At 31.5% G+C, this 25881-nt stretch overlaps 1 pseudogene; it reads left to right on the forward strand.

Annotated features, from left to right (window-relative positions):
* Positions 1-18159: 18159 nt before the first annotated feature.
* On the forward strand, positions 18160-25352 carry LOC119603789 (annotated as a pseudogene).
* Positions 25353-25881: the final 529 nt, after the last annotated feature.

The raw sequence follows: 25881 nt of genomic DNA on the forward strand, positions 1-25881 counted from the left end.
TAACATGAACAGTGTGACCATTTTGGCATTTTTGCAGCTAGATTTAGCATTTTTTTTTTTTTGATTTAGCTGTAAAATTTTAATTTAGCATTTGGCATTTTATTTAGCATTTTTATAAAATATTTTTAGCATTTTTAGCTTTTTTTGCAATTTTAGTATATAAACAAAAAACAAAAGACAAATTTTTGTAAAAAAGATTTATATTGGAAATAGGTTTAACCGGAAAAAATCAGAATTAAATGTCTACCCAAACACAAGCAACAAGAAATATGAGAAATGTAATAATTTACACAGTAATTCAAAATAATGCAAAAAGCTTCATAAAGATAAATAACTTAAAATTACGCCAATACAAGTGAATACTTTACTTTCATACATTCTCATATATATTTTTCCGAAAAAATCTTGGAAGTATGAGTTATAAACCTGACATCTATTCACCGAGATTTAAAATTATTTCAACGGAATTTTCAATATTTTTGTGACATGAAAACCATTTTTAAAGTGTTTTGAGGAAGACAAATAAAATTGTTTATATAAAAAAGTAAAACTGGATATATTATACTTTTCCTTCCAAAAACACATATACCATGAGCAACTAGTGTAATTAATAGAGTTTTAATGTAATTTTTGCATTCAGAAATATTTTAAAGTTAGAGACATTACATATTGCTAAATTTACAAAAATTTTGAAAAAATTTTTAGCATTTCCGTTTATCTTAATACCACGGAACTTAATTTTTTACCCTACTCCACAATACTACGTCTGAGTATACTAATCGGTTAAGAATCATTTTCTGAATCGATTAAGCCATGTAAGTCTGACCGTCTGGTAGAGGTTGAAATTATCAAAACAATAAGCACGTATGCTTTTTGATCCAATGACAAAACCTTTTAAAAATGGTTAAAGTCCGTCCTTTATTTTACCTAGCCCCGCACAGTGGGGCAGAATGGAAATTTTTTGGAAATAAATCTGGCATTTCTAAACGGCTGATCCGATCGGGATAAAATTTGGCGTGAGCGTAGCCAAGGAGTATTCGAGTTTTGAAGATGAACCCTGCAGATGCCCCAGGGACGGCGCTGTGGCGGCTCAAAGTAGGGTACCTACGACATGTAAAATTTTTAAACTCGTGCCATTTTTTTGTTTTTCACCCAAATACAAAGATTTTTATATTTTGTGAGAGCGCTCGACGAGATCTTGAAAAAACATGCTTGGACATACTACTTATCTCTTATAATATCCGAGTTATAGGCATTTAAAAATTTAGTGATACAAAATTTACCATACCTTGGTCCGCCTTTTTTTGAATACCGGGCGTAATTTTGGACCAAATGGACTTTCTTGTTAGTTAGACAACAAAATTTCCAATAATATACAAAAAATTTCAGATCAATATCGTTTACAGATCCAAAAATATACGTTTTTTAATTTAAAAATTCAAAAAATTTTAGATTTTTGGCGTTTTTTTGCCAAAAATGTGTCTTAACTCTTTTATTAATAAAATAAAATTTTTATTAAGAACATATAACAATTTTATAGTTTTCTAAAAGGTATCTTTACGCAGAACGCTTTGGCGTAAAAAACTTGTCCTATTTTTTGAAAATGTTGCCACTGCGTCCTTCCGAATATGACCTATTTTTTATCAAAACTTCAACTTTGGGCGACATGTTCTAAAATCCCAAAGCTGGGATCAGAAAACTGAAAGCAGTTTTGGAAACCTCAATATGTTTTCTATTTACTCCAAAAGTATTTTCCCAGCCCTGAAAGAAATGTGGACCCTATGGGCAAAAAAGTAAAAAATCCCATTTTTGGGATTTTCATTCCTATTTTTGGGAATTGCGGGATGCCCTTTGACCTTTTCAATTTTGCATATTCTTATTTGAAATGACAAATTTAACAAGCGTTGAAAATTTCATTGAGTTTTGTTCATAAATAAAGATTTTGTCATATATTACATATTTGTTTAATTTCTAAGACTATGATTTATATCAAAATTTTAATCCCTTAATATCATTTTTTAGTTAGATATGGAAATTATCGACCCTTTACAAAAAAATTTCAAGCCAATATCTCAATTACATTCAAAAATATGTTCATTTAAACCTGTGTCCTTTAATTTCATCTTTTTCATATTTTAGTATTAAGTATGACAGAACATACATTTGGTGTTGAATAAAATATTTGGACAATTTTTAAAAATTATTTAGTTAATTATTTTATTATAATATTGTATATTAACTAAAAAATTATAATTTTATTATGAGCCACGCACAACAACACCTAAATCACCCCACACAAATTACCTTTCCCGCCCACCGAAATATAAAACACAATATCATCAGTTAGTATAATAGCTTTTTTTATTTGAACTGTTTATCTTAAACATAATACAATTAATTCTTACAACCTACTTATATTGTTAATTCCTAACACTACTTATTTTCTATAAAATAATCTGTCATATCGGTATACATATCCAGAAGGTAATATAAGTCCTTTAAATCTTCCTTGTTTTGAGATGATAGAGTTTCATAACAAATCCATCTTTTTCGCATAGTTGAAAGAACAGGATCAGAAGATAAAAGTAAACTATTAAAAATATATTCATTCTGTGATTGCCTGGAGCATTTTCTTGAACTGAATAGTTGAACATGCTTAAAATCTCGATTCCTCGCTTCCTGGGCTTCTTCTGTTAACTCTCCAAGTGGAAGAATATTCGATTCAATTATTATTTGACCATGACACAATACTTTGTGTACTGTTGGTGTTAGTTCCCTCCATGGATACAGAGATACAAGTAATTTAGAAATTTCAGATGTGTATTCCCCAAATCGATTTCCATTAATTTTATGTTTACTATTCAGTGCCATTAAAATAGTGTTAACTCTTCGAAGCAACTCCTTGTCGATTACAGTTATTTTTGAAGTAATTTCAAAATCACGAAAAAACCTTCTCGCCGTATTACCGTCATTTGTACTACCGCAACTTGAAAGTGGTTTGTCGATGTTTAATCCCATCTGAACTTTAAATTCTTCTTGGATTCTGCTTTTTTCCGCAGCTCTCAGTTCTTTCAATTCTTCATTATTTTTTGTTGATTTAGTAGGATAGTTTTTTTTTTTCCTGGATCGCCTTGTATGATGGTAATATATTGTGTCCTTTTTCATGCAGAGCTTTCCTTAATATTTGGTACTTATTTCGACTGAGATCCAGTTCCAACATAAGCGCTATTGCTTCCTCTTCAGTAAAATTTGATTATGATGTTGGAGTTGGTATACTTTCCACAATTCGCTTAAGTCGTCTTGGTGATGCATTAGGAAGAATAGTTGCAATATGTACGACATCCATAGGTTGGTTTTCCTTTTTCAGCATTTCGTTAAATGTATCAGCAATTTCCTCATTTGAGATTGAAAAAAGTTTTTGTGTGACCCTCTTTTTTTTGACCTGGAACATAAGTCTTCGTATGACTTTCAAGGCGCTCCTGTTGATGTGTTGTAAGTTGAGATTTCCGTAGTAGTTTCCATCCAACTACAAAATTTTAATCGAAATTTCTTTTGATTTCCATCCACAGACTTACTTTTTACATCAAAAAGTTTTCAATTTTTGATATGCCTGTTTTGTCTACTTTTCTACTATATGTAGTTTTTATAATTTTACCTGTATATTTTTACCTACATGATCATAAACGAAACAGAACGAAATGATCTGTCGAAAAAATTTAGGTAAAAAATAGTTATACATTTTTGAAAATTTAAGCATAATAGGACCTTTCAATTATAAGGATAAGCAAACAAATAGAAAATAGGTAAATATAAGATTTAAATATGTGCTGTCATACTTAATACTAAAATATGAAAAAGATGAAATTAAAGGACACAGGTTTAAATGAACATATTTTTGAATGTAATTGAGATATTGGCTTGAAATTTTTTGTAAAGGGTCGATAATTTCCATATCTAACTAAAAAATGATATTAAGGGATAAATATGGACTAAATTGTTGTAGCTATCTGCGATCCTATTAAAATTTTGATATAAATCATAGTTTTAGAAATTAAACAAATATGTAATATATGACAAAATCTTTATTTATGAACAAAACTCAATGAAATTTTCAACGCTTGTTAAATTTGTCATTTCAAATAAGAATATGCAAAATTGAAAAGGTCAAAGGGCATCCCGCAATTCCCAAAAATAGGAATGAAAATCCCAAAAATGGGATTTTTTACTTTTTTGCCCATAGGGTCCACATTTCTTTCAGGGCTGGGAAAATACTTTTGGAGTAAATAGAAAACATATTGAGGTTTCCAAAACTGCTTTCAGTTTTCTGATCCCAGCTTTGGGATTTTAGAACATGTCGCCCAAAGTTGAAGTTTTGATAAAAAATAGGTCATATTCGGAAGGACGCAGTGGCAACATTTTCAAAAAATAGGACAAGTTTTTTACGCCAAAGCGTTCTGCGTAAAGATACCTTTTAGAAAACTATAAAATTGTTATATGTTCTTAATAAAAATTTTATTTTATTAATAAAAGAGTTAAGACACATTTTTGGCAAAAAAACGCCAAAAATCTAAAATTTTTTGAATTTTTAGATTAAAAAACGTATATTTTTGGATCTGTAAACAATATTGATCTGAAATTTTTTGTATATTATTGGAAATTTTGTTGTCTAACTAACAAGAAAAAATTTAGTCCATTTGGTCCAAAATTACGCCCGGTATTCAAAAAAAGGCGGACCAAGGTATGGTAAATTTTGTATCACTAAATTTTTAAATGCCTATAACTCGGATATTATAAGAGATAAGTAGTATGTCCAAGCATGTTTTTTCAAGATCTCGTCGAGCGCTTTCACAAAATATAAAAATCTTTGTATTTGGGTGAAAAAATGGCACGAGTTTAAAAATTTTACATGTCGTAGGTACCCTACTTTGAGCCGCCACAGCGCCGTCCCTGGGGCATCTGCAGGGTTCATCTTCAAAACTTAAACTCGAATACTCCTTGGCTACGCTCACGCCAAATTTTATCCCGATCGGATCAGCCGTTTAGAAATGCCAGATTTATTTCCAAAAAATTTCCATTCTGCCCCACTGTGCCCCGGCAGAATATACTTTCTTACTTGTTATAAATTACAATGAATTTCAGTTACAAATTAATATGAATTGTTCATAAAAACACTTAAAAACACGCAACATTTTTTGAGACCTGGACACACTGAACATGAAGCGTATACTTAATTTTGTTTACCAATATTAACACGTATACGTCGTGTTTGATAGAATATCAATGATTGAGAAAATGCGATAACCTGCTAATATTGACAATCATTTAATAATTAAACAGTAATTTACACACATTAACACAAACTCATATTACCCTGGTGTTGTAGGGTACAATGATAAACTTTATATGTAAAACCATAAACAAACCAACAAAATGTAAACTAATTTGTCATTCTAATTCCTGCTGTAAGTGTCGTTCAACACCATAGCAAGAAAAAAACAAATAAATAAGTTTTACATGGCGGATGTAATTCGTTGCAAAAACTGTTTGTATTGACAGCAACATTTACAACACTAAGTTATTAATGCGAAAAGTTCTGCTTAATACTTTATAAAAAAAGTTGAGAGAAATGGTCGTACGAAACAAGAGCAATAATAGAAAATATGATTAAAATTTTGTCATTGGCTGCACTACTGCATTATCGGAATTCCAAATATTTAGCTATGTCCATCTGTTTGTTACTAAAACACGCTCACGTTAGTTAGTTAGTTAGTTAGTTAGTTAGTTAGTTAGTTAGTTAGGTAGTTTAGTTAGTTAGGTTCGTTAGTTTAGTTTAGTTCGTTCGTTAGTTAGTTCGTTAGTTAGTTCTTTAGTTCGTTAGGTTAGTTTAGTTCAGTTCAGTTAGTTAGTAGTTCGTTAGTTCGTTAGTTAGTTAGTTAGTTAGTTAGTTAGTTAGTTAGTTAGTTCTTAGTTAGTAGTTAGTTAGTTAGTTAGTTAGTATTAGTTCAGTTCGTTACGTTTTCGTTTCGGTCGTTTAGTTAGTTAAGTTAGTTCGTTCAGTTCGTTTAGTTTAGGTTAGTTAGTATTAGTTCGTTCGTTAGTTAGTTCGTTCTGTTATTAAGTGTTCGTTCGTTAGTTCGTTCGTTCGTTCCGTTCGTTCGTTCGTTCGTTTCGTTCGTTTCGGTTCGTTCGTTCGTTCGTTCGTTCGTTCGTTCGTTCGTTCGTTCGTTCGTTCGTTCGTTCGTTCGTTCTTCGTTCGTTCGTTCGTTCGTTCGTTCGTTGTTCTTTCGTTCGTTCGTTCGTTCGTTCGTTCGTTCGTTCGTATTCGTTCGTTTCGTTTCTTGTTCGTTCGTTCGTTCGTTCGTTAAGTTTCGTTCGTTATCGTTTCGTTACGGTTCGTTTCGTTCGTTCGTTCTTTCGTTCGTTCGTTCGTTCGTTTCGTTCGTCGTTCGTTCTCGTTCGTTCGTTCGTTCGGTCGTTCGTTCGTTTCGTTCGTTCGTTCGTTCGTTTACGTTCCGTTTCGTTTTGTTCGTTTCGTTCGTTCGTTATTCGTTCGTTCGTTCGTTCGTTTCGTTCGTTCGTTCGTTCGTTCGTTCGTTCTTCGTTCGTTCGTTCGTTCTTCGTCGTTCTTCTTCGTTCGTTCGTTCGTTCGTTCGTTCGTTCGTTCGTCGTTCGTTCGTTCGTTCGTTCGTTCGTTCGTTCGTCGTTTTCGTTCGTTCGTTCGTTCGTTCGTTCGTTCGTTCGTTCGTTCGTTCGTTCGTTCGTTCGTTCGTTCGTTCGTTCGTTCGTTTCGTTCGTTCGTTCGTTTCGTTCGTTTCTCTCGTTCGCTTCGTTCGTTCGTTCGTTCGTTCGTTCGTTCGTTCGTTCGTTTCGTTCGTTCGTTCGTTCGTTCGTTCGTTCGTTGTTCGTTCGTTCGTTCGTTTCGTTCGTTCGTTCGTTTCTTTTCGTTCTTCGTTCGTTCGTTCGTTCGTTCGTCGTTCGTTCGTTCGTTCGTTCGTTCGTTTCGTTTCGTTTCGTTCGTTCGTTCGTTCGTTCGTTCGTTTCGTTCGTTCGTTCGTTCGTTCGTTGTTTTCTTCTTCGTTCGTTCGTTGTTCGTTCGTTCGTTCTTCGTTCGTTCTTCGTCTCGTTCGTTTCGTTCGTTCGTTCGTTTCGTTCGTTCGTTCGTTCGTTCGTTAGTTCGTTCGTTCGTTCGTTCGTTCTTTTTCGTTCGTTTCGTTCGTTCGTTCGTTTCGTTCGTTAGTCTGTTCGTTCGTTCGTTCGTTCGTTTCGTTCGTTCGTTCTTGTTCGTTCGTTCGTTTTCGTTCGTTCGTTCTTCGTTCGTTCGTTCGTTCGTTCGTTCGTTCGTTCGTTCGTTTCGTTCGTTCGTTCGTTTTTTTTCGTTCGTTTCGTTCGTTCGTTCGTTCGTTAGTTCGTTCGTTCGTTTCGTTCGTTTCGTTCGTTCGTTCGTTCGTTCGTTCTTTTCGTTCGTTTCTTTCGTTCGTTCGTTCGTTCGTTGTTCGTTCGTTCGTTCGTTTCTTGTTCGTTCTTTCGTTCGTTCGTTCGTTCGTTTTTTTTCGTTCGTTAGTTCGTTCGTTGCGTATGTAGCTCTCTTGTCCTGCGTTGTTGGAATCGAGTTATTAGTTAGTTAGGTTAGTTAGTTAGTTAGTTAGTAGCACCTCTGTGCGCTCTCTGTCAATGCGTATGTTGGAAATCGAACCCACGATCTCCGGTTAACCAGGCTAGAATAACACATATCATATAAGAACTTTTGAACTACATCATGTGATTTCCATTATACTCCAATGATTTGTATCCTTTGTAAACGTAAAATGTTTTTTTTGCTGCACAATAAAAACTTTCAACGAATAAAACCAATTTTCAAAAGGAGAACATACTCCCCAATGATTATGTATAAAAATACCTAAAGAATTTTTTCCCAAAAAACTTTTTTAACATTTTTTTCGCGACGCATTATAAAAACAAATAAAAAGTGAGAGAATATCCATTGGCTAACAAACTTAATTTCATTGTGTTGTAGGCTATAATGTAAAAATGTCTCTATTATTTTGGTTAACTTTTTATATTGCACATTTTCACTGTAAATATCCTTGAGCTATTTGAGCATTTAAGAAACAAATTAAAAAGGACATAAAATAAGTTAGCAATATATTAGTTTTTTTAGTTATTAAAGCAAAATTTTTAAAGTTACTAATAAGAAGTGGAAAAAAGTAGTAAAACAAATAACTGCATATTAATCTTTTAGGACTTAGCTTGACGTGGCACAAATGACCCATTAAAGACATATTCCGAAAATCAACCTGACGTTAATTGAAAATGAAGAAAATCAAATATTGTTTAAAAAAATTATTAAATATTGGACGCCTTCCAAAATTTTCACAAATCTACGACATAAAATTTAGTGGGGGATTTTATAGTGACCTTACTTTTGAAATCGTTGTCTTCCAATTGTCATAAAATAAGCACCAATATTAGTCCTATTGGAGTAGTTTGGATCAAAATTTTGGAAATCATTATAAAATAAAGCAAGGTACATTCTGCAAGAGGTAATAAAAACAAAATTTAGCTTTCAATACAGAGCGAGTCGGTCTAATATACATACTACATGCATATGTATATACATATATGAAATCATAACATAAAAATTTGTTTTTTTTTTTATTATTGGAGGGCTCTCAAATAATATCGTGCCCTGGGGACCTGGAATACTTGAAGACGGCCCTACAGACCAGAGTCTCTAATGGGAATCGTATGCACAGCCTTTAGACACTAACTTCATCGTCACTATTTGTTTTGTAGTTGGTCGTGCATACAATATATTTCCCTAAAGATACAGCAACATACAAATGTATATACTTTTAGTTAAAAGTAATGGCTGCAACATGTTGCTAGTTGCGAAACAAAGGTCTTGAAAAAGTAACAATGGAATGAAAAACAAAAACAAATAAATAAGCTTTAGGCTTATGCTACAGTATTGCCAGGCATTGCATATTAACAGTGCAACTACAACAAATGTATATATTCTGATATACGATCAATTATTAACGAACAAACTACTAGTTCGTTTGCTGTTATGAATAAATCGTTCTTTCTATTGAGAAATCTAAATTATTCAAATTCTCACGTTGCAAATATACCTTTTAAGTAATGGCATAATAAATGAGACACCAGCTCACACTATTGGATATGAAAACCAATAAGTATTTTTATATCCATCTTATAAATCATGGGAGTATGGATGCCGAAGGGCTTTACGTGAAAACCTTTCATGTTGGCCTTATGCAGCCTTACATGCAGGTGACAATTTTTGTACATGGCTGTGCAGGTCCATGTACAAGAACTTTGCTCAGGTACTCAAGCTATCCAACTTCTGCCCCGTTGCTTAACTTCCAAGATGTAAAACAGCAATTCCGTTTACAACCACGCTAATAGGATGGCTTCTGTTGAGTCGGCAATAGCATCTATAGACGTAGTCGGTAGTCCGAATCTTACTCACAGAGAACACACTGTGCTAAATCTGATATGGACAGAGTTTTCCCTGACATACCTGGACAAGGAAGAAAAATTCAATGGTTTCACTTGTATAAAATACCTTTCATCAATCATCATTCAACCCAGCACACTTTTCATTCATCCGACACACTCATAGAGAACAACATCCAACACACTCACTCAACATCCAACAATATCAAAAAAAACTCAATCTTAGTCCCACAGTCACTCCTCTGTGGGATATGTATTGACTTCGGCAACAGCACCCAACTTATCCCGAAATATAGATTTCACCGTTCATCAGTCCTTTAACCGATATTCCCTTCCCGCGAATTTGGGTTTGAACCACATGGATCCCAAAGGAACCTCATCCCACTGACCAGTCAGGACAAAAACCTTCTGGAAACTGGTCACCCGTAGTACCTGATTAAGTAGTTCGTTGTCCATGGACGCCATTTGAAATCATTCCAAGGAAAGGCCGAGGATACATTTGATCATCACCAGTTTATAGTCCCGGCAGACTAGAGGTACTGGTAGCACCTCTATACCCAGGGATTAATCAAATAAACATGCCCCAGGGAGGAATATGGAGGTATATTGATTCTGTCATCTCGTTTTGCCATGTCTGTCTATTCGCCTTTTTGTCTGTCTGTCTGTCTGTCTGTCTGTTGAACTATTTTAAAAATCACAGTATAGCGATGAAATTTGACACAAATTAGTTTTACACAAAACGAAATATCTCTTCCAAATTATATATGGATCGGTACTTATTTGACCATACCATCCATATAAACTCGTTTAAAGAAAATCAGTTTGTTCTTGAACCTTTCTGTTCAGACCTAAAAAATCCGTTTGTATTGATACAACGATATAAACTGTTGATAAATATTTATTTCATTTATAAATGCATTTTTATCTCAAATAGTTTATGATTTCTCTCATTGATAACGTTAGTTTGAGATATTTTATTCATCGCGCAAAAGGAAATATTTTGAGTTTTTATGAATGAAAACTGTAGTATACTTCTCATTGTTTACCTCAGTGTGAAATAATGTCAAATTGCTTGGAATAATGTCAAACAGTTTTATGAAATTCTTCGTAAGAATATCATCGATAAATGCTATAAACTATTTTAATTCATTTTAAACATTTTAGTTCATCAGAGCGTATAAGTACTCGTAGAAATTATCAATATATATTTAAATCACTCATACGACTTGTAGGCTTCAAACCATTTAAATACTTGTACATTTTTGTATACATATATTGAAAATAAATGAATACTGAATACGGTTAAGAGATTAAGTCGGACATGTACGACCATATGATACCCTACAGTAATGTTATATAAGCATTTATAGTGAATTTTATACAATATATTTAAGCACTTTATTAATAAAAAATTGATTTTTTTCAAAGAGACTGTACATAGGTGCTAGTGTCAAATGTAGGCCGATTCACATAAAGTTGAATAGAGGAATTTATGTTTGTGGCGAACTTCATTGTGATACTAGTATTTTACGTTCAGATAACTAATCAAAATTCTAAAATTGATCTCAAACGTTTAAATATCTATTCCATAGACACATGCCCGTGTCATTCCATTAACTTTGAGTTGAATCATTTAAGTAAACTTTTACACAAACTTTATATTAAGTATTTGAATATGACGCTAAAGATTTTTATCTTTCGTTAACATATTTTCATCTCATTTAAAAAGCAATTTTAAAGAATATTTTAAATAAATGATAAAATAAAAACACATTCTAGCCAAGAATTTACTTACTGTTTTAGTGCAATAAGAATTTTATATAAAAAATCACCAAAATTGACAAAGAACTAACAACTTATGTAAAGATATTTTCCCCCAAAAATATTTTATAACTTTTATTACTACAAACTTTGTTTAAAGATATGGGAAATGATTATCTTTTCGCATAGTAAGTTCATAAGAGTGCCAGTAAGAATGACTCTATCCATTTTGTCGCCTTCTCATTTTGTTCATGTTTATCTTAAATGTCCTGAAGCTATTTAAGAGTTTAAAAGACTTACAATAAAATTTAAAACAAACAAAATACAGCTGTGATCAACTAATTGGAAACGCTCTCTTTATATTACAGCTTGGTGTGATTCATATAAAAATATTTTCAGTTAAAAATACATACTTGTAATATAATACAATGTCATTATTATAAAATAAAATGCATTTTGTTGTTGAGAACTTTATATTCTCTTTTACATTATGTATTTGCTGAAACTTCAATATAAAAGGTATACATGGTATTAGGAGTGATAGAAGGTCCAATGAAATATAAAAAATTCTATGAATATTAGTTAGAAAAGACTTCTTGCTTGATGGTCTCCCATGATGGCCCGATTCCACTTTTTGAATTTTCTATGATTTTCTATTGAACCAAGAAACATTAAAAAACATTCAGAACACTAAGCTAATGAAAATCTGAAGGAAAAGATTTTTGGTACTTTTTCGTTCAGGTGGGGAGTTTGTCTTTCAAAAAATAAAATCAGAGTAAAGACATTTTGGATAAAAATGTTTTGGGGAAAATTCCGATATCTGGGGAATATTAAAAATTGTAATATATGGTGTTGTAAACTACTCCACTAAACCTACAAACTGCAGTATGTTACGTGAAGAGCACATTCGCTTTTCATATTAGGTTGATATGAGGATGTAGGTATAGTACATCAAATCCGAAGAAATAAACCTAGGCCTGAGTATATTATTTTTCAATGTTCAGAAACTCAGTTTCCTGGACGTAATTCCTAAGAATTCAATCAATTTTAGTCAGGAATGTTATTTCCGGAATAACATCACTTCAAAGATACATGGATCTAACTTCGACGAATGGTTGATAGTGGAAAAGAAAGTGCTCCATAGTTTCACTATCCTCTCCACATACTCTACATTCATTTGAATCCTCACGGCTAATTTTGTATAGATGTGCTCGTAATCCTGTGTGTCCACTCAGAATACGTACAATCATACTAACTTAAGACTTGCTCATTTGGAGGAGATTTCTCGTCTTGTTCTCATCAGGGTCACCCCATAGGATCTTTGTGGTTCTATTTTTATTAATAAATATTATGAACCAACATTTGGGACATACATAATTAATCAGAAGACGTTAGAACACAAATTTGTACATCAGTACGTATGATATTGTATGATGTTATAGTTGAATCACTCATGCGACACGTAAGCTATTGTAAATTTTAATAAAATACTTAAAAATACTAATCTATATACATATATAAAAGAGTAGCGTTACTGACTGACTGATTCATCATCGCACAGCCCAAACGGCTGAACCTAGATCCACTAAGGAGGGATTTTTGGAAATTTGTACATTTACGGTGAAAAAGGGAAAAAACGGGTAAAACAGGTTTTCTTAATTATCTTACACAATATTATTGATACGAGAAAAATTCTAAATGAACCTGTATCTACTCTTAAAATGAGCAGATGGGTGTCCGGTACTTTTTTGAAATTCGTACTTTTAAGGGGTAAAAATGTGTAACAAAGGTGATTTTGGTACCTTTTTTGGCCCCTTATAACTTTTGAACTAATTAACATAATAACATTTTTATAAATATTTTGGATACATCACCCAAAATTATGAGACACCTGTTTCGTACTTTTTTAAAATTCAGTCCTTTTTGGGTGTAAAATGGAGAAAACTCTATTTATGGTACTTTTTTTTTAGCACATTAAGAAAACTTTTTCGGTTTATTGAATTATTCCTATTAAATTACGGACTAACTCTGTAATATTTATTGTAATAAAATTTTTGCTATTTCACTGGGGAAAAAAGTACCAAAAGGGAAAAACGGGAAATTTAATTTTATTCAAACTCATTGAGCCAATTTTTATAAAATTTCAAAAAGTAGTTTATTTATTCACACAAAATAAGCTATTGGTATATTATATTGGAAGTCAAGTACTTAGGCCTATATAGGACCAAATTCGAGTAAATTGTTTGGTACCTTTTTGAAAGCACAATTTTTCTGGAACAAATGAATGCAGATTTGAATCGTTTGAGTTTTATCTGTGATATATAGATTTAAATACGGAACATTTTGTAAACTTAATTCTCGAAAAAGTATATTTCTAAGCGAAAAGGGGAAACATTGTGCCCTTTTTATTAGTACTTTCCACTTAGGAAAAATTTATTCCACTTTTGGTACTTTTTCTTCTTTCAAATGATACTCTATGTATGTTCTTTAATATGAACTCAAAACACATGATTATTAAACATACACGGTCCTCATTGAATAAGATTCTTTAATAGACAACTTGTTAGTACTTTTTGTGTCATAAATTGTACTTTTTTAATTTTCTAAAATATTCAACCTAGGAACATTAATTTTAACATACATGGTCTTGACTGAATAATATTCTGTAAGTGGAAACTATTTGGTACTTTTCTATTCTTCAAATGGTACCTTTTAGATTCTTTATAATGGTTAACCGGAACACACGGTCCTTATTAAATGAGAATTTATTGAGAGAGATTTTTGTACTTTTTCGTTTTTCCGATGGTAGATTTTGATATTTTTACGATATTGAACATAGATATTGAAAATAAAATTTAAAATGTAGGGACCTTAGTGAATGAGTATCTACTGAAAGGGACTTTTGATACTTTTTCATTCATCAAATTATATTTTTTGAATTGTATATAATATTGAGCACAGAAACATAAAATTTTTGTATTTCTTTGATTTTATGTTACAAAAATAGATTAAGTCTACATAGAAGTAATTTATATCGCATTATAAGTAAGTTAGGAACGTTCTTGTTATTTTCTAATAAGTATTTTGTATGAGAGTTAGGGTCAAATGAGGCCTGATCATTAGAGTTAGGGCTTAAATAAAACTTAGTTTTGTTTATTTTAGTGGAGTTACTAGTATATTTAAAATAATTATGAGCTCCGTAGCCCTATTTAGTGGGTTTGATTGTACAAGGACGAGATGAAATAATAGAACGATTTCAACAATATTCACCCTCGTGCTAAAGGTAAATCCATAATACCCTTCCAACTATAGTGGTGTAGGTGAGAGTCATATGCCTTTCTATACCATAATTACATATGTTTTTGTATCTACACCCCCAGTTCTTAAATATTTACCTACAAGTTCGGCAACTCGTTTTTGTGTAAAATTAATGGCAGCAACATAGCTACATACACACATATGCATATAGCCAGCAGGTAAAAATGGAACAACAATATGAAAAACAAACACAAATAAATCACTGCAGCTTTTCGAAATCATAGCAGTAATACTTTACATCACACATTAACACTGCAGCACAAAAAACGCACAGATACATCTAGAAATTTTATGAAAATTTCATCCCCAAAATAGCCTGATATAGCATTGAATCAAAATTTTGTGAATAACCAATAAAACATATAAAAATATATCTAGTCACAAATAAAACTTTTTAGAGTAAACCTACGGAGAAATCTTAAAACTATTGTAAATAAATTTAAAGATGAAAACATTTTTATATATATAAGTTGAATACACACCACAGTGCTAACATACCTTTTGAATAATGTCAGTGAATGTCATATTAAATGTGACAATAGCATGAAGAATTCGATAGCGAAACCATCTGGGATTTTCAGAAAAATCAATGTGATATATTACTGCATTTTCATGAACATATAACAAATATCCCTGGTTCAAGGGGGCTAGTGAAAATAACACATACAAAAAATTTAAATTTCCCAATTTTTGTGTTTTTATGACTTTTTCTTTAACACAATATTACTTGTAGTATAGATTTACATAACTTACTTTACATAAAATCTATTTATTTTCTTCTAATATCCTCCCCCACCCTCAATATTGATGGAGGGTATATATAAGGTTGTAATACCTTGTGACAATTGCACTAAACATAATTTACGTTTACCTCCTCATCTTCACTTGTCAACTTTTACAGAAGTAATTATAACCAAGGCTTATGTGCATGGTTTCCAAAATTGCAATGACTTTTGATAATTGACTGATATAATAACACTTAACTACAATACATGAATACCTATATACATCCATAAAAGGCCAGAAAATTCTAGTGAACGAGCAAATATACTCTTGTGAGAAAATAGATATAATTTGGTGATATATGTTTTTTTTTTAAATGATTCCGGAATACAGTAATCTATGGCTTTATAGGGGATCACAGAGAAATATCATAAATCTCCTCGGCTACAAAACCAATTTGAATATTTATTTAATTATTTTCACAACATATAAGTGTTTTATACATTTAATATCATCTCCGTCAGATTTCTCATGTTGAAAACAATAACACTGTAAGTATTTGAAAATAACACAAAATCTAGTAGAATACCGTGTTATGAAAGATTGGGTCAAAATAAGAAGATATCAAAAGTATTAAAATTAGTCTAATTACTTCAAAAACCTTTAACATTCACTTAAATTTTATCATATACAGACATACATATGTATGCTCACATAAGTATGTCATCAAAACGAGAAGGATTTTAAAAGTTAAAATCTCTTAATAACATAGATTTGCAGGTCTCATTTTGCTGCATATGTAAATTTATTTAATATAATTTATAAAAAGAGGTAATAAGTAAACAAACTCCAAAGGATAATTGTTTACTTCTAGAAAGACATATTTGCATACATTTGTATGTACTTCTGTATACACATGTATGTATTTATATCCCTTTATAGCAGTTTAATTTTTTCTCATATTAATTCAAATATTCCTCTTTAAAAGACTAACTAACTACTTTTCTATTTAGAAATTTAATTTGTTTTTAAATTTATTTTTAGTTTAATATTTTAAAAAATACTTAAAGTTATACTGCCTTATTCATAAACATTTATCAGAAGTTTATTGAACAAATTTTGTATGAAAATTTGATTTATAAGCCTTTGATAAAAGTTTATGAATAAGACTCTTAAAATAAAATTTCCCCTATACTAAATTTTAGTGTCAGTTTAATTTTTATATAAATTAAACTCATATATATTGTATAATTAATTAATTAAATTAAGTAATCTTTAAAAATTTTCTACAGATGAAAGAAATATTTAAATTTGATTTAATAATTCAAATAAATAATAAGTCTTACTTCTTCAAATTTATGGTTTTGTATTTGAGATCTATTTTGTCTATTAAAAACTAAAACCGAATATTCATTTTTCCATCGTAATTAGTTTTGAATTTATACAAAAAATGCTCATTCATATACATACTAAGTATGCAATTGATTTCAATAAGTATACGCTCCGTTGAAAGTAAATAAGAAAACAAAAACATACAATTAAAAGAAATTTATGAAAATCTTCAAAAAATACAAAATTACAACCTTTTATAACATTTGTTGATGATACTCATACAATGAATATGATAAAACTGAATATTGGCAATATGACTTTAGTCACACGTTTAGTCACGTTCTGGTAAACAAGTCAAAGGTATACATATGTATGTATATATTTTCATTCATAAAATCAAAAAATATTTGATTATGCGCAATAAACGAAAAACTCCAACTACAATGAGTGAAATTGAATTCATGTAAATTGTGTCTTCAAATGAAATATTAAGAAACAGTTGATGTAGGTGCATCAAAGGCAAAAGGATCATAAAGCTTTGCACCAAACGAATTAATTAGATGAGAAACACGTGTTGGATAATACAAAAAATCCAAACATAAAATATAACAATATAAATTTTACAAAGACAAAGAATGCGAAATATCAATGTCAACTTGCATATCAAAGTAATAAATAAAATGATAAATTTATAAATTTCAACTGATGTCGTCAATTTTTTGGCGAATTGACAATTTACAAGCCAAATGCTACACGAGAACAAATAAGTCAATATTGTTGGGTATGGTAGATCATAAAATGTGTTGTTTTTATTAACCACTGTTATGCCCTCTTTAAGAGCCTACATGAAAAGTAAATTGCAATAATTAGGAGAAATAACTGGGTAATTGTCAATTGACCCACCTTAATTTAAATATTTGTTTATTATTTCTATATAAATGTCATTTATTCATATTGAAAATAAACAATCGTCAATAATCAATTGTAATTGTTTATTCATTCTTGATTAACATTATTGTTCTATTCACACACACTCATCTTACATTTAGTTAAATAATTTGCATTCTTGTGCAAGTTTGTTTTAAATTACACAGGTCAGCACATTTTTATGCTATGATCAGAGTGTAGTTTGCTGAGATATCTGAAAAATCTGGATAAATAGCTAATTTTGTAGTTAGTAGGATTTAGCGTAGCTTAATACTGCAGAACTGTATCAATGGGTTTTAAAATCTTGTTGGCCTGTGTTAATTAACATATCACACTATCATATAACACACAGTGCTTAAGAATCTGCTGAAGTTTAAATAATAAATAAACACTGAGAAGATCTACAAAAGAAGATGTGATGATGGAAAAAATTCCATCAGGCCTATATATACACATGACTTATGTGATCCAGAAAGACAACTTAATTCATATTTATATATTGCAAACAAGTTGAGTCTCTATATTTCTACAACCTCATTGAATGAGTGTTCTATTTATCTATCCTCTCCATAAGTTTTGTAGTAAATGAACGATGTGTGTCACTTTAACGACAAACGAACAATGATCTTAACAATTTTCTACATTTTTCCAGCACCACCTACAGATGTTGTTTTCTTTATACAAAGTCAAGACACAAAACATCATAATGAATTAAGTTAAAATCTAAAGGATAATGTAAACAAACAATCAAAGGAATTACAACCGAAATATAGAATTAGATAACATGTACTGCATGAACTATTCAATTACTGGACAATACATAATTTAATACCAAAACTATTGTTACTCCAAAAGAACATGAACACGAAAACGAGTACAACTGCGTATAATAATTAACAATAGGAAATAATCAGTGACAACACAAGATGGATGGTATTTTGTGAGAAAAGGACAAATGTTTATTTAAGTAAATTATGGAAAAATTAAATGATGAAATTCACAAAAATCGCAAGTGCTTTATTTATATTGATTTGCTAATAAATACACATCCCAACAAAATTTTAAAAAATTCGAAACCCAATTAGCAATGTGTGCATTTAAGTTTTTAGGACACGATATTTCAAAAACCTGATGTGAAGGGAGAAATTCTAAGACCAGATTTGAATGCCTTGCTCAATCCTTTAGAGAAGTATACTTGGCAAAGCTTTGGTGTCTGGGTTAAACATTTGTTGGTCTGTATTATATACAATGATTTTGTGAAATAATTCATATTTTCAAATCTTTTGTTTTTAATTCAACGTGTGCTTAAATTTCACTTTTATTTCTTCTATAAGCTCTTATATTTGGAACATGCATTATATGATAGTAAGTCTACAATCATACATCATTTTGCATTTTTTGAAAATTCTAAATAGTTTAAGTACCCACTGCTGCGGGCTGGTGTAGTTTTTAGGTTAGGTTATGTGGGTTGCTCGCTAGTAAGCAAGTTTACTCGGAGGCCTTGTGGCCTTATACCCTTAGAATTGCCATTCCCTAATATTGAGAGAATGGTTTCCCTCCCTTATTTCGTTGACTACTTAGTTCGTTCGGTCTCCGTGAAAACCAGCCTGTTCTTCTAATAAAACAGATCATGTTTACTAGTGACGTATCTCTAAGACAGTCCAGATCATGGAAAAGAGCTCCTAGATAGATCGTTTTTAGTATGTCACTATTCAAAAGGTATGTTTATACAATCGGATCAAAAATATGAACTTACTGGATATTCCGAGTATCCATATTATTTAAAATGCTTTATAATTTACTTTTTAAACAAACTTAAACAGTATTACCGATATTTACGAAAATCATAATAACAGAAAGCAATTACAAAATTCGGAATTTAGTATTGATGCCGCCCATGAGTTGTCTCGTTTCATATATGATAATTTACGAATTTCAACGACAACGAATAAAACACGTACCACAACTTCATCTAATGATCCCAACCTGCCGCATACTGACTTTCATACGACAACTATTAAAGCGAACCTAGACAACTATAAGCCTCGTATGAATACACAAAAACAGAAAATAATTTTAAAGAAATCTTAATACATATCCCTGAGGCCACCTGGGAGACCGGAAGCATGAGGAACAACAAAAACAAGCACTATAATGATAATGAAACATGTGCCATGTATGGTGAACAAACAACAAATGCAGCATTATCAATGACATGTGTAAGTAGCCATGAGAAGAATTGCAAAAACGTATAAAATACATATTAACTTCCTCGTTTAACCCTAAAAATTTGATTTAGATATAGCAAAAGCGTTGCTTGCATTTTTCTTCAGTATTTGAGAACATATAATAAATATTCAATTAAATAAATTATCCTTTAAGATTTCAATATATGAATGACCTTATAAGAATTTCCTTTACAAAATGTGATAGAAAATTAAAAACAAAAGTTTTGATATAAATACATTATTTTCACAACTTTACCAAATTGTCTCTATTACCTGCAACAATGTGAAGACATAATAACAAAGTTTAACATTCTTCTTTTACAACTTTTAAATTAAAAGTGAAGAAATTTATATCACTGTTGCAACATGTTTCAAATATCATCAAGAACGTTTACTAATAATACATAACACCTGGGCACAATACGCGAAACATGTCAAATATTTTAGTGATTTATAAGATGATGATGATGATATCAGTTTAAAGCCATTACATCAACCTTTGACCACGCAAACCAATAACCCGCTAATAGTGACAAATGGGTAACTAAACCCTTCTGTCACTTCCATTTAGCTCAAGGTTCGAACCTTGCGTTGCATGTTCATTCGCTACATCATTACCCTGTACATTGCTGTGTTCTGGCACCCAACACAGACTTATAGTAAACAGCCTCACAATATCACTTAGAACACATCTACATTCTACTATTAGGCACAGGTGCACCGTATAACATATGTATGTTCTACTTGCAGCTTGATATATAGTATATGCTTTCGTAACAGTTCAGCCGCTTTCCAGATCGCTAAGGATTTCTACTTGGCGAACACAGACAGGGAGTTTCAAAGTTCTCTTTATGTCCATGTCAGTCAGCAATGTAGACACCGGCACCATCTTGGATACGTCGCTAAATACTGCATACTCTTTAAACAGCTTATCGGATATACTCCATTTTTCCCTATATAATATCTAATATCGTTATCCTATGTTTCAAAATTCTACTAGAAATGTTATCCTGATCTTATAGACCCATTTCGAATAAGATTTTTGTGTGGTTATCACTCGAAGATTTTACCTATGTAACTCATGGTGCTTTAGCACAATCCTTACAGCTACACACACTACATTATATTCTATAGGGATCAGATATTGAAAGATATTCAAAGCATCCTTTGGTGTACTTTTTACGGTACCTGTGATGTCTTACTTTGATGATCACCTTTGTGATGCCTAGCTAAGCACTTCTAAATCCAGTTTATCATATCAGGCCACAAGCCCAATTTCTCGCCAATGGAATTCTTGCAAATGTAGTAGGCGTTGAGTCTCCTTCTTCAATCTTTCCAGAATATTTTTCTTCTATGATAATATATTATCTAGGATGGTCGGTAAATACTTAGCTCCACTAGATAAACTTAACTCAACACCATCTAACTTAGGAAGCCTAAAATCATCTACCTTGTTCCATCTAGTGAAACATGCTAGTTCAGTTTACAGAAAGTCCTTTTACCTTCGTCCACCATGACAGTTCATCCAATGCTATCTGCATGATAACACTGATTATGGATAAACATTTTTCGTTAACCAGTAATACTACATCAGCCGCATAAACGACAATCTTTCTACATTTGCATTCAAACTGCCTTAGAATAGCGTTAATCGCTAATAACCATAGGATGGGAGATAGTACTCCTCCCTTTGCTGTTCCTTTTGATAACCTTTGTCCTAACATAGTAATCCTCTAAGATAATTCTCTGATGTGATAATTCTAAGCATGTAGACTATCCAATTCACCACGAAATCTTGGATTGCAAGATCTAATCACTTCACTCTCAATGTTATTGAAAGCTCCCTTGAAATTAATTGTTGTATATTTTTATGAAAACACAATACCAACAATAAACGCCAACATAACAAATGTTGAGATGAAACATAGTGCGAAAACAATACAAATTCTAAAATTAGCTCTGAGGGATATTGAAGACTACAACAAGTTAGAGTGCTATATTCGGCTATGCCGAATCTTAAATACCCTCCACCACTATCTAATTTTTAGATAAGTCGCCAAAATTTTTGTCGAACTAATTTTGATTAGGTCCAGAAAAATTGAGAATGATTTATCTATACATATACTTATGTCGAATTTTATCCGGAGATAATAATTTTATAACGAATTAAGTGGTATTAAGTGATTTTCAACAGTTAACCTTATATGGGAGCTAAGACAACTTATGGACCGGACCGGAAAAAATTCCGTATAATGATTTATATACAAAATACACATTTACGTCAAATTTTATACCTGAATTTGTATAAAATGTGCGTTTAAGTAATTTTCAGAAATGGTCCTTATATGGGAGTTGTGACCAAATATGGACCGATCCAGAAAAAATTGTATACCTATGTATAAAATGTGCGTTCAAGTAATTTTCAGAAATGGTCCTTATATGGGAGTTGTGACCAATTATGCACCGATCAGGAAACAATTTCGTATAATGCAGAAAAAGATAAAGTATAATTTTACTCCAATAGGTGCATTTAGGTGATTTTAGGAAGTGGACTTTATATAGGAGCTATGAGCAATTAAGGGCCTATCCGGAAAATATTTCGTAGAGTGATTTATGTAAAGACAAAACATATAAGTGTCGAATTTTCTCAAGATAACTTTATTTGACAATGAAATATGTGTGATTAAGTGATTCTCAGAAGTGGACCTTATATGGGAGCTATGATCAATAATGGACCGATCCGAGAAAAAAGTGGTAAAATGATTTGTATGTACACAAAACTTATTCAAGTCGAATTTTATTCCTATAGCTTAAGAATTCAATGAAATATATGCGTGTTAGTGATTTTCGGAAGTGGACCTTATATGGGAACTATGACCAATTATGGGCCTATTCGGGAAAAATTTCGCAGAGTGATTTATATTTGGACAAAACATGTTTGTGTCGAATTTTATCAAGATGGCTTTATTTGATAATGAAATATGTGCTTTTAGGTGATTTTCGTAAGTGAGCCTTATATGGGAGTTATGACCAATAATGGACCGATCCGTAAAAAATTATTTTGTAAAATGATTTGTATGTGCACAAAATATATTCAAGTCGAATTTTATTCCGATAGCTTTAGAATTCAATGAAATATATGCGTTTAAGTGATTTTCGGAAGTGGACCTTATATGGGAGCTATGGCCAATTATGGGCCTATCCAGAAAAAATTTCGTAGAGTGATTCATGTTTAGGCAAAACATATTTGTGTCGAATTTTATCAATATAGCTTTACTCGACATTGAAATATGTGCTTTTAAGGGATTTTCGGAAGTGGGCCTTATATGGGATCTATGACCAAGAATGGACCGAGCCGTAAAAAATTTTGTAGAAAGATTTGTATGTATACAAAACAGATTTGTGTCGAATTTTATCCCGATAGCTTTATAATGATTATAGTGATTTTCGGATGTCGCCCTTATATGGGAGCTATGACCAATTATGGGCCTATCCGGAAAAAAATTCATAGAGTGATTTATATTTAGACTAAACATATTTGTGTCGAATTTTATTACGATAACTTAATTTGACAATGAAATATGAGCTTTTAAATGATTTTCGGAAGTGGGCCTTATATGGGAGCTATAACCAATAATGGACCGATCCGCAAAAAATTTGTTAGAATAATTTGTATGTACACAAAACATAACCAGCCCGAATTTTATCACAATAGCTTTATTCATCAATGAAATATGTGCGTTTAAGTGATTTTCGGAAGTGGACCTTATATGGGAGCTATGACCAATTGTGGACCGACTGAGATCTACGTCGGCAGTATAATTTCTGTTCATATTATATTTATATGTACAAAATTTGGTGTTGATACCGATATATTTGATTGAGTTATTAACGATAAACTAATTTCCGGGAATATGTACCTTTGTATGGGGGCTATAGGAAATATTGGATCGATTGTAAAGATTTTGAATATGATTGATTACTACTCTGAAAAAATAATGTATGACAAAATTCATCGCAATATCTTTGGTAGTTTCTGAGAAAACTTCAAAAGAATTATGAAAAAAAACGTAATTTTTTTCGAGGTAGTCTGAAATTTTTACTCATAACTTTTTACGTTGTGAACCGATTTTGCTGATTTTCAATACCAAACTGCTTAGGATAATAATAAATATTGGGTGAATTTGGTTGATTTCTATTACTTAGTTTTAACGTGAGCGTGTTTTACACAGACAGACAGACGGACATAGCTAAATCGACTCAGAATTTCATAAGGACCCAGAATATACATATATACTTTGTTGAGTCTTAGATGAATATTTCTTGGTGTTACACACGGAACGACAACCTTATATATACCCTCTATCACCACTGATGGTGGTGGAGGGTATAATAACAAACAACACAGACTGCATCAAGTTAATCAAGCAAATCATGAGAATCATCAAATACAATGGTTATTCCGTACTTTACTTTATTAAGGTATGTAAGTGGTAGTCAGTTGATTGTAAAGTGTGGTAATGGAATCAAAAGAGACTCTACTATTAAGACAATTTATGTTGAGTGTTGGCAAAACTTCAAACTAAATAAATGAAATTTAAATGTTTAGCGTGATTTTATACGTATTTGCCTCATTGATTTCAATATTTAATCAAATTATGATAAAAAATATGTTGATGGCATTTTAATCTTCATTGGTTAGAGGATCTTGTATATATATTTTATGATTTCCATTCTATACACAGTTTTCAAAAGAACCAATGTCTGCGGTTATGTAACAAAAAGTTTCTTGAACTCACATCAATATTTCAGCGATTGTCAGTCTTATTTCGTTATCACTTCTTTCAATGATATAAAATGTTCATATACAAACATCATTAAATTTTAAAAATGTTTCGCCATCATAATGAATTTTCTTCTCTTTTGTGGTTTTCGGTAGCGTTTCAGGTGTTTGCCAAGTACTTGGTTGTTACAATTCAATGGCTGAAATTTATTTGGGTGAACACTACGGCTATCGTTTATATGCTGAAGATGGTTTCAATTATATCACTGGTGGTGGTGGCATTGCATTCTCATTGCCAGTGATTAAACTTATTTTGAAGCATTGTTCATGTCTTTCAGCTACGGCACCTGATGATATGATTTTGGTCTCTTGTTTGCATTCACTTCAAATGAAAGCTTTGCACTCGTCAAAGTTTCTTCAAGTAAGTTTAAATTTGTATTCGTTCATTAATATTATATTAAACTTTAATTTTCCTTAAATAAATTTATACATTATATATTTTATTTTCATTTAAGGCTCGCCCTAATGACTATCCCTTGGAGTTATTGCAGCAAGAGCCGCCAGTTTCGCTTCACAAATTTTGAAAACTTGATCCAATTGAAGTCTACAGTGAATGGTTTACCGCTGAGGACCATCAACTGTTAGCTAAGGAAAATCATGTTTATAAAAATCTTATTGATTTGGATTACAGTTCCAAGAATCGTAAACTGTTAGCTAAAACTCAACCCTTGAATTTAAATGAGATTCCTGTTACTTTAGAAACTTCATTTTATCATTCTAAGGAACACCATGTTGATCTTTAATCAAGTGTTATTGGTTATCTATTTATGTAAATAAATAAGAAGTAATGTATTTTTCTAAATAAAACCTTTTTCTCAAAAATGATTAAAAAATTGTCCCACGGTGAGATCTGTCCCACGGTGAGATCTGAACAACAACTCGTATTTTTAAGACAGTTATAGGCGTTAGGATATGACTGTTTAGTTTCAATAAAACTTATTTATGACGAATTGCATTGCTATACTGGCATTTTGAAGCAAGTTAGGTGTTTTAAAATTATTTTATGAAGAGGACTTTATATGAGGAGTAGACCCAATTATGAACCAATTGTGTAGTTTCTTTAAAAACTTTTTATTTCCATAATGGCATCGTTGGGTAGAAAAAGCTGGTAAAAAATTGCTTCCTTTAATTATTTAGAATTATTCACAATAATATTTTGAAATCTAAAAATGAAAATTTCTGTTTTAAACATTTTTTTGTCACCGCATATTTACGTTCACAACTTCCATCATTAGCCATTTGCAAATATGGTGGTCATGTTTATGCAGCCAT

This window comes from Lucilia sericata, unplaced genomic scaffold (genome assembly GCF_015586225.1).
Source record: "Lucilia sericata isolate MDLA Ls3-8-SP2 unplaced genomic scaffold, ASM1558622v1 Contig000336F_arrow, whole genome shotgun sequence".
NCBI lineage: Eukaryota > Metazoa > Arthropoda > Insecta > Diptera > Calliphoridae > Lucilia > Lucilia sericata.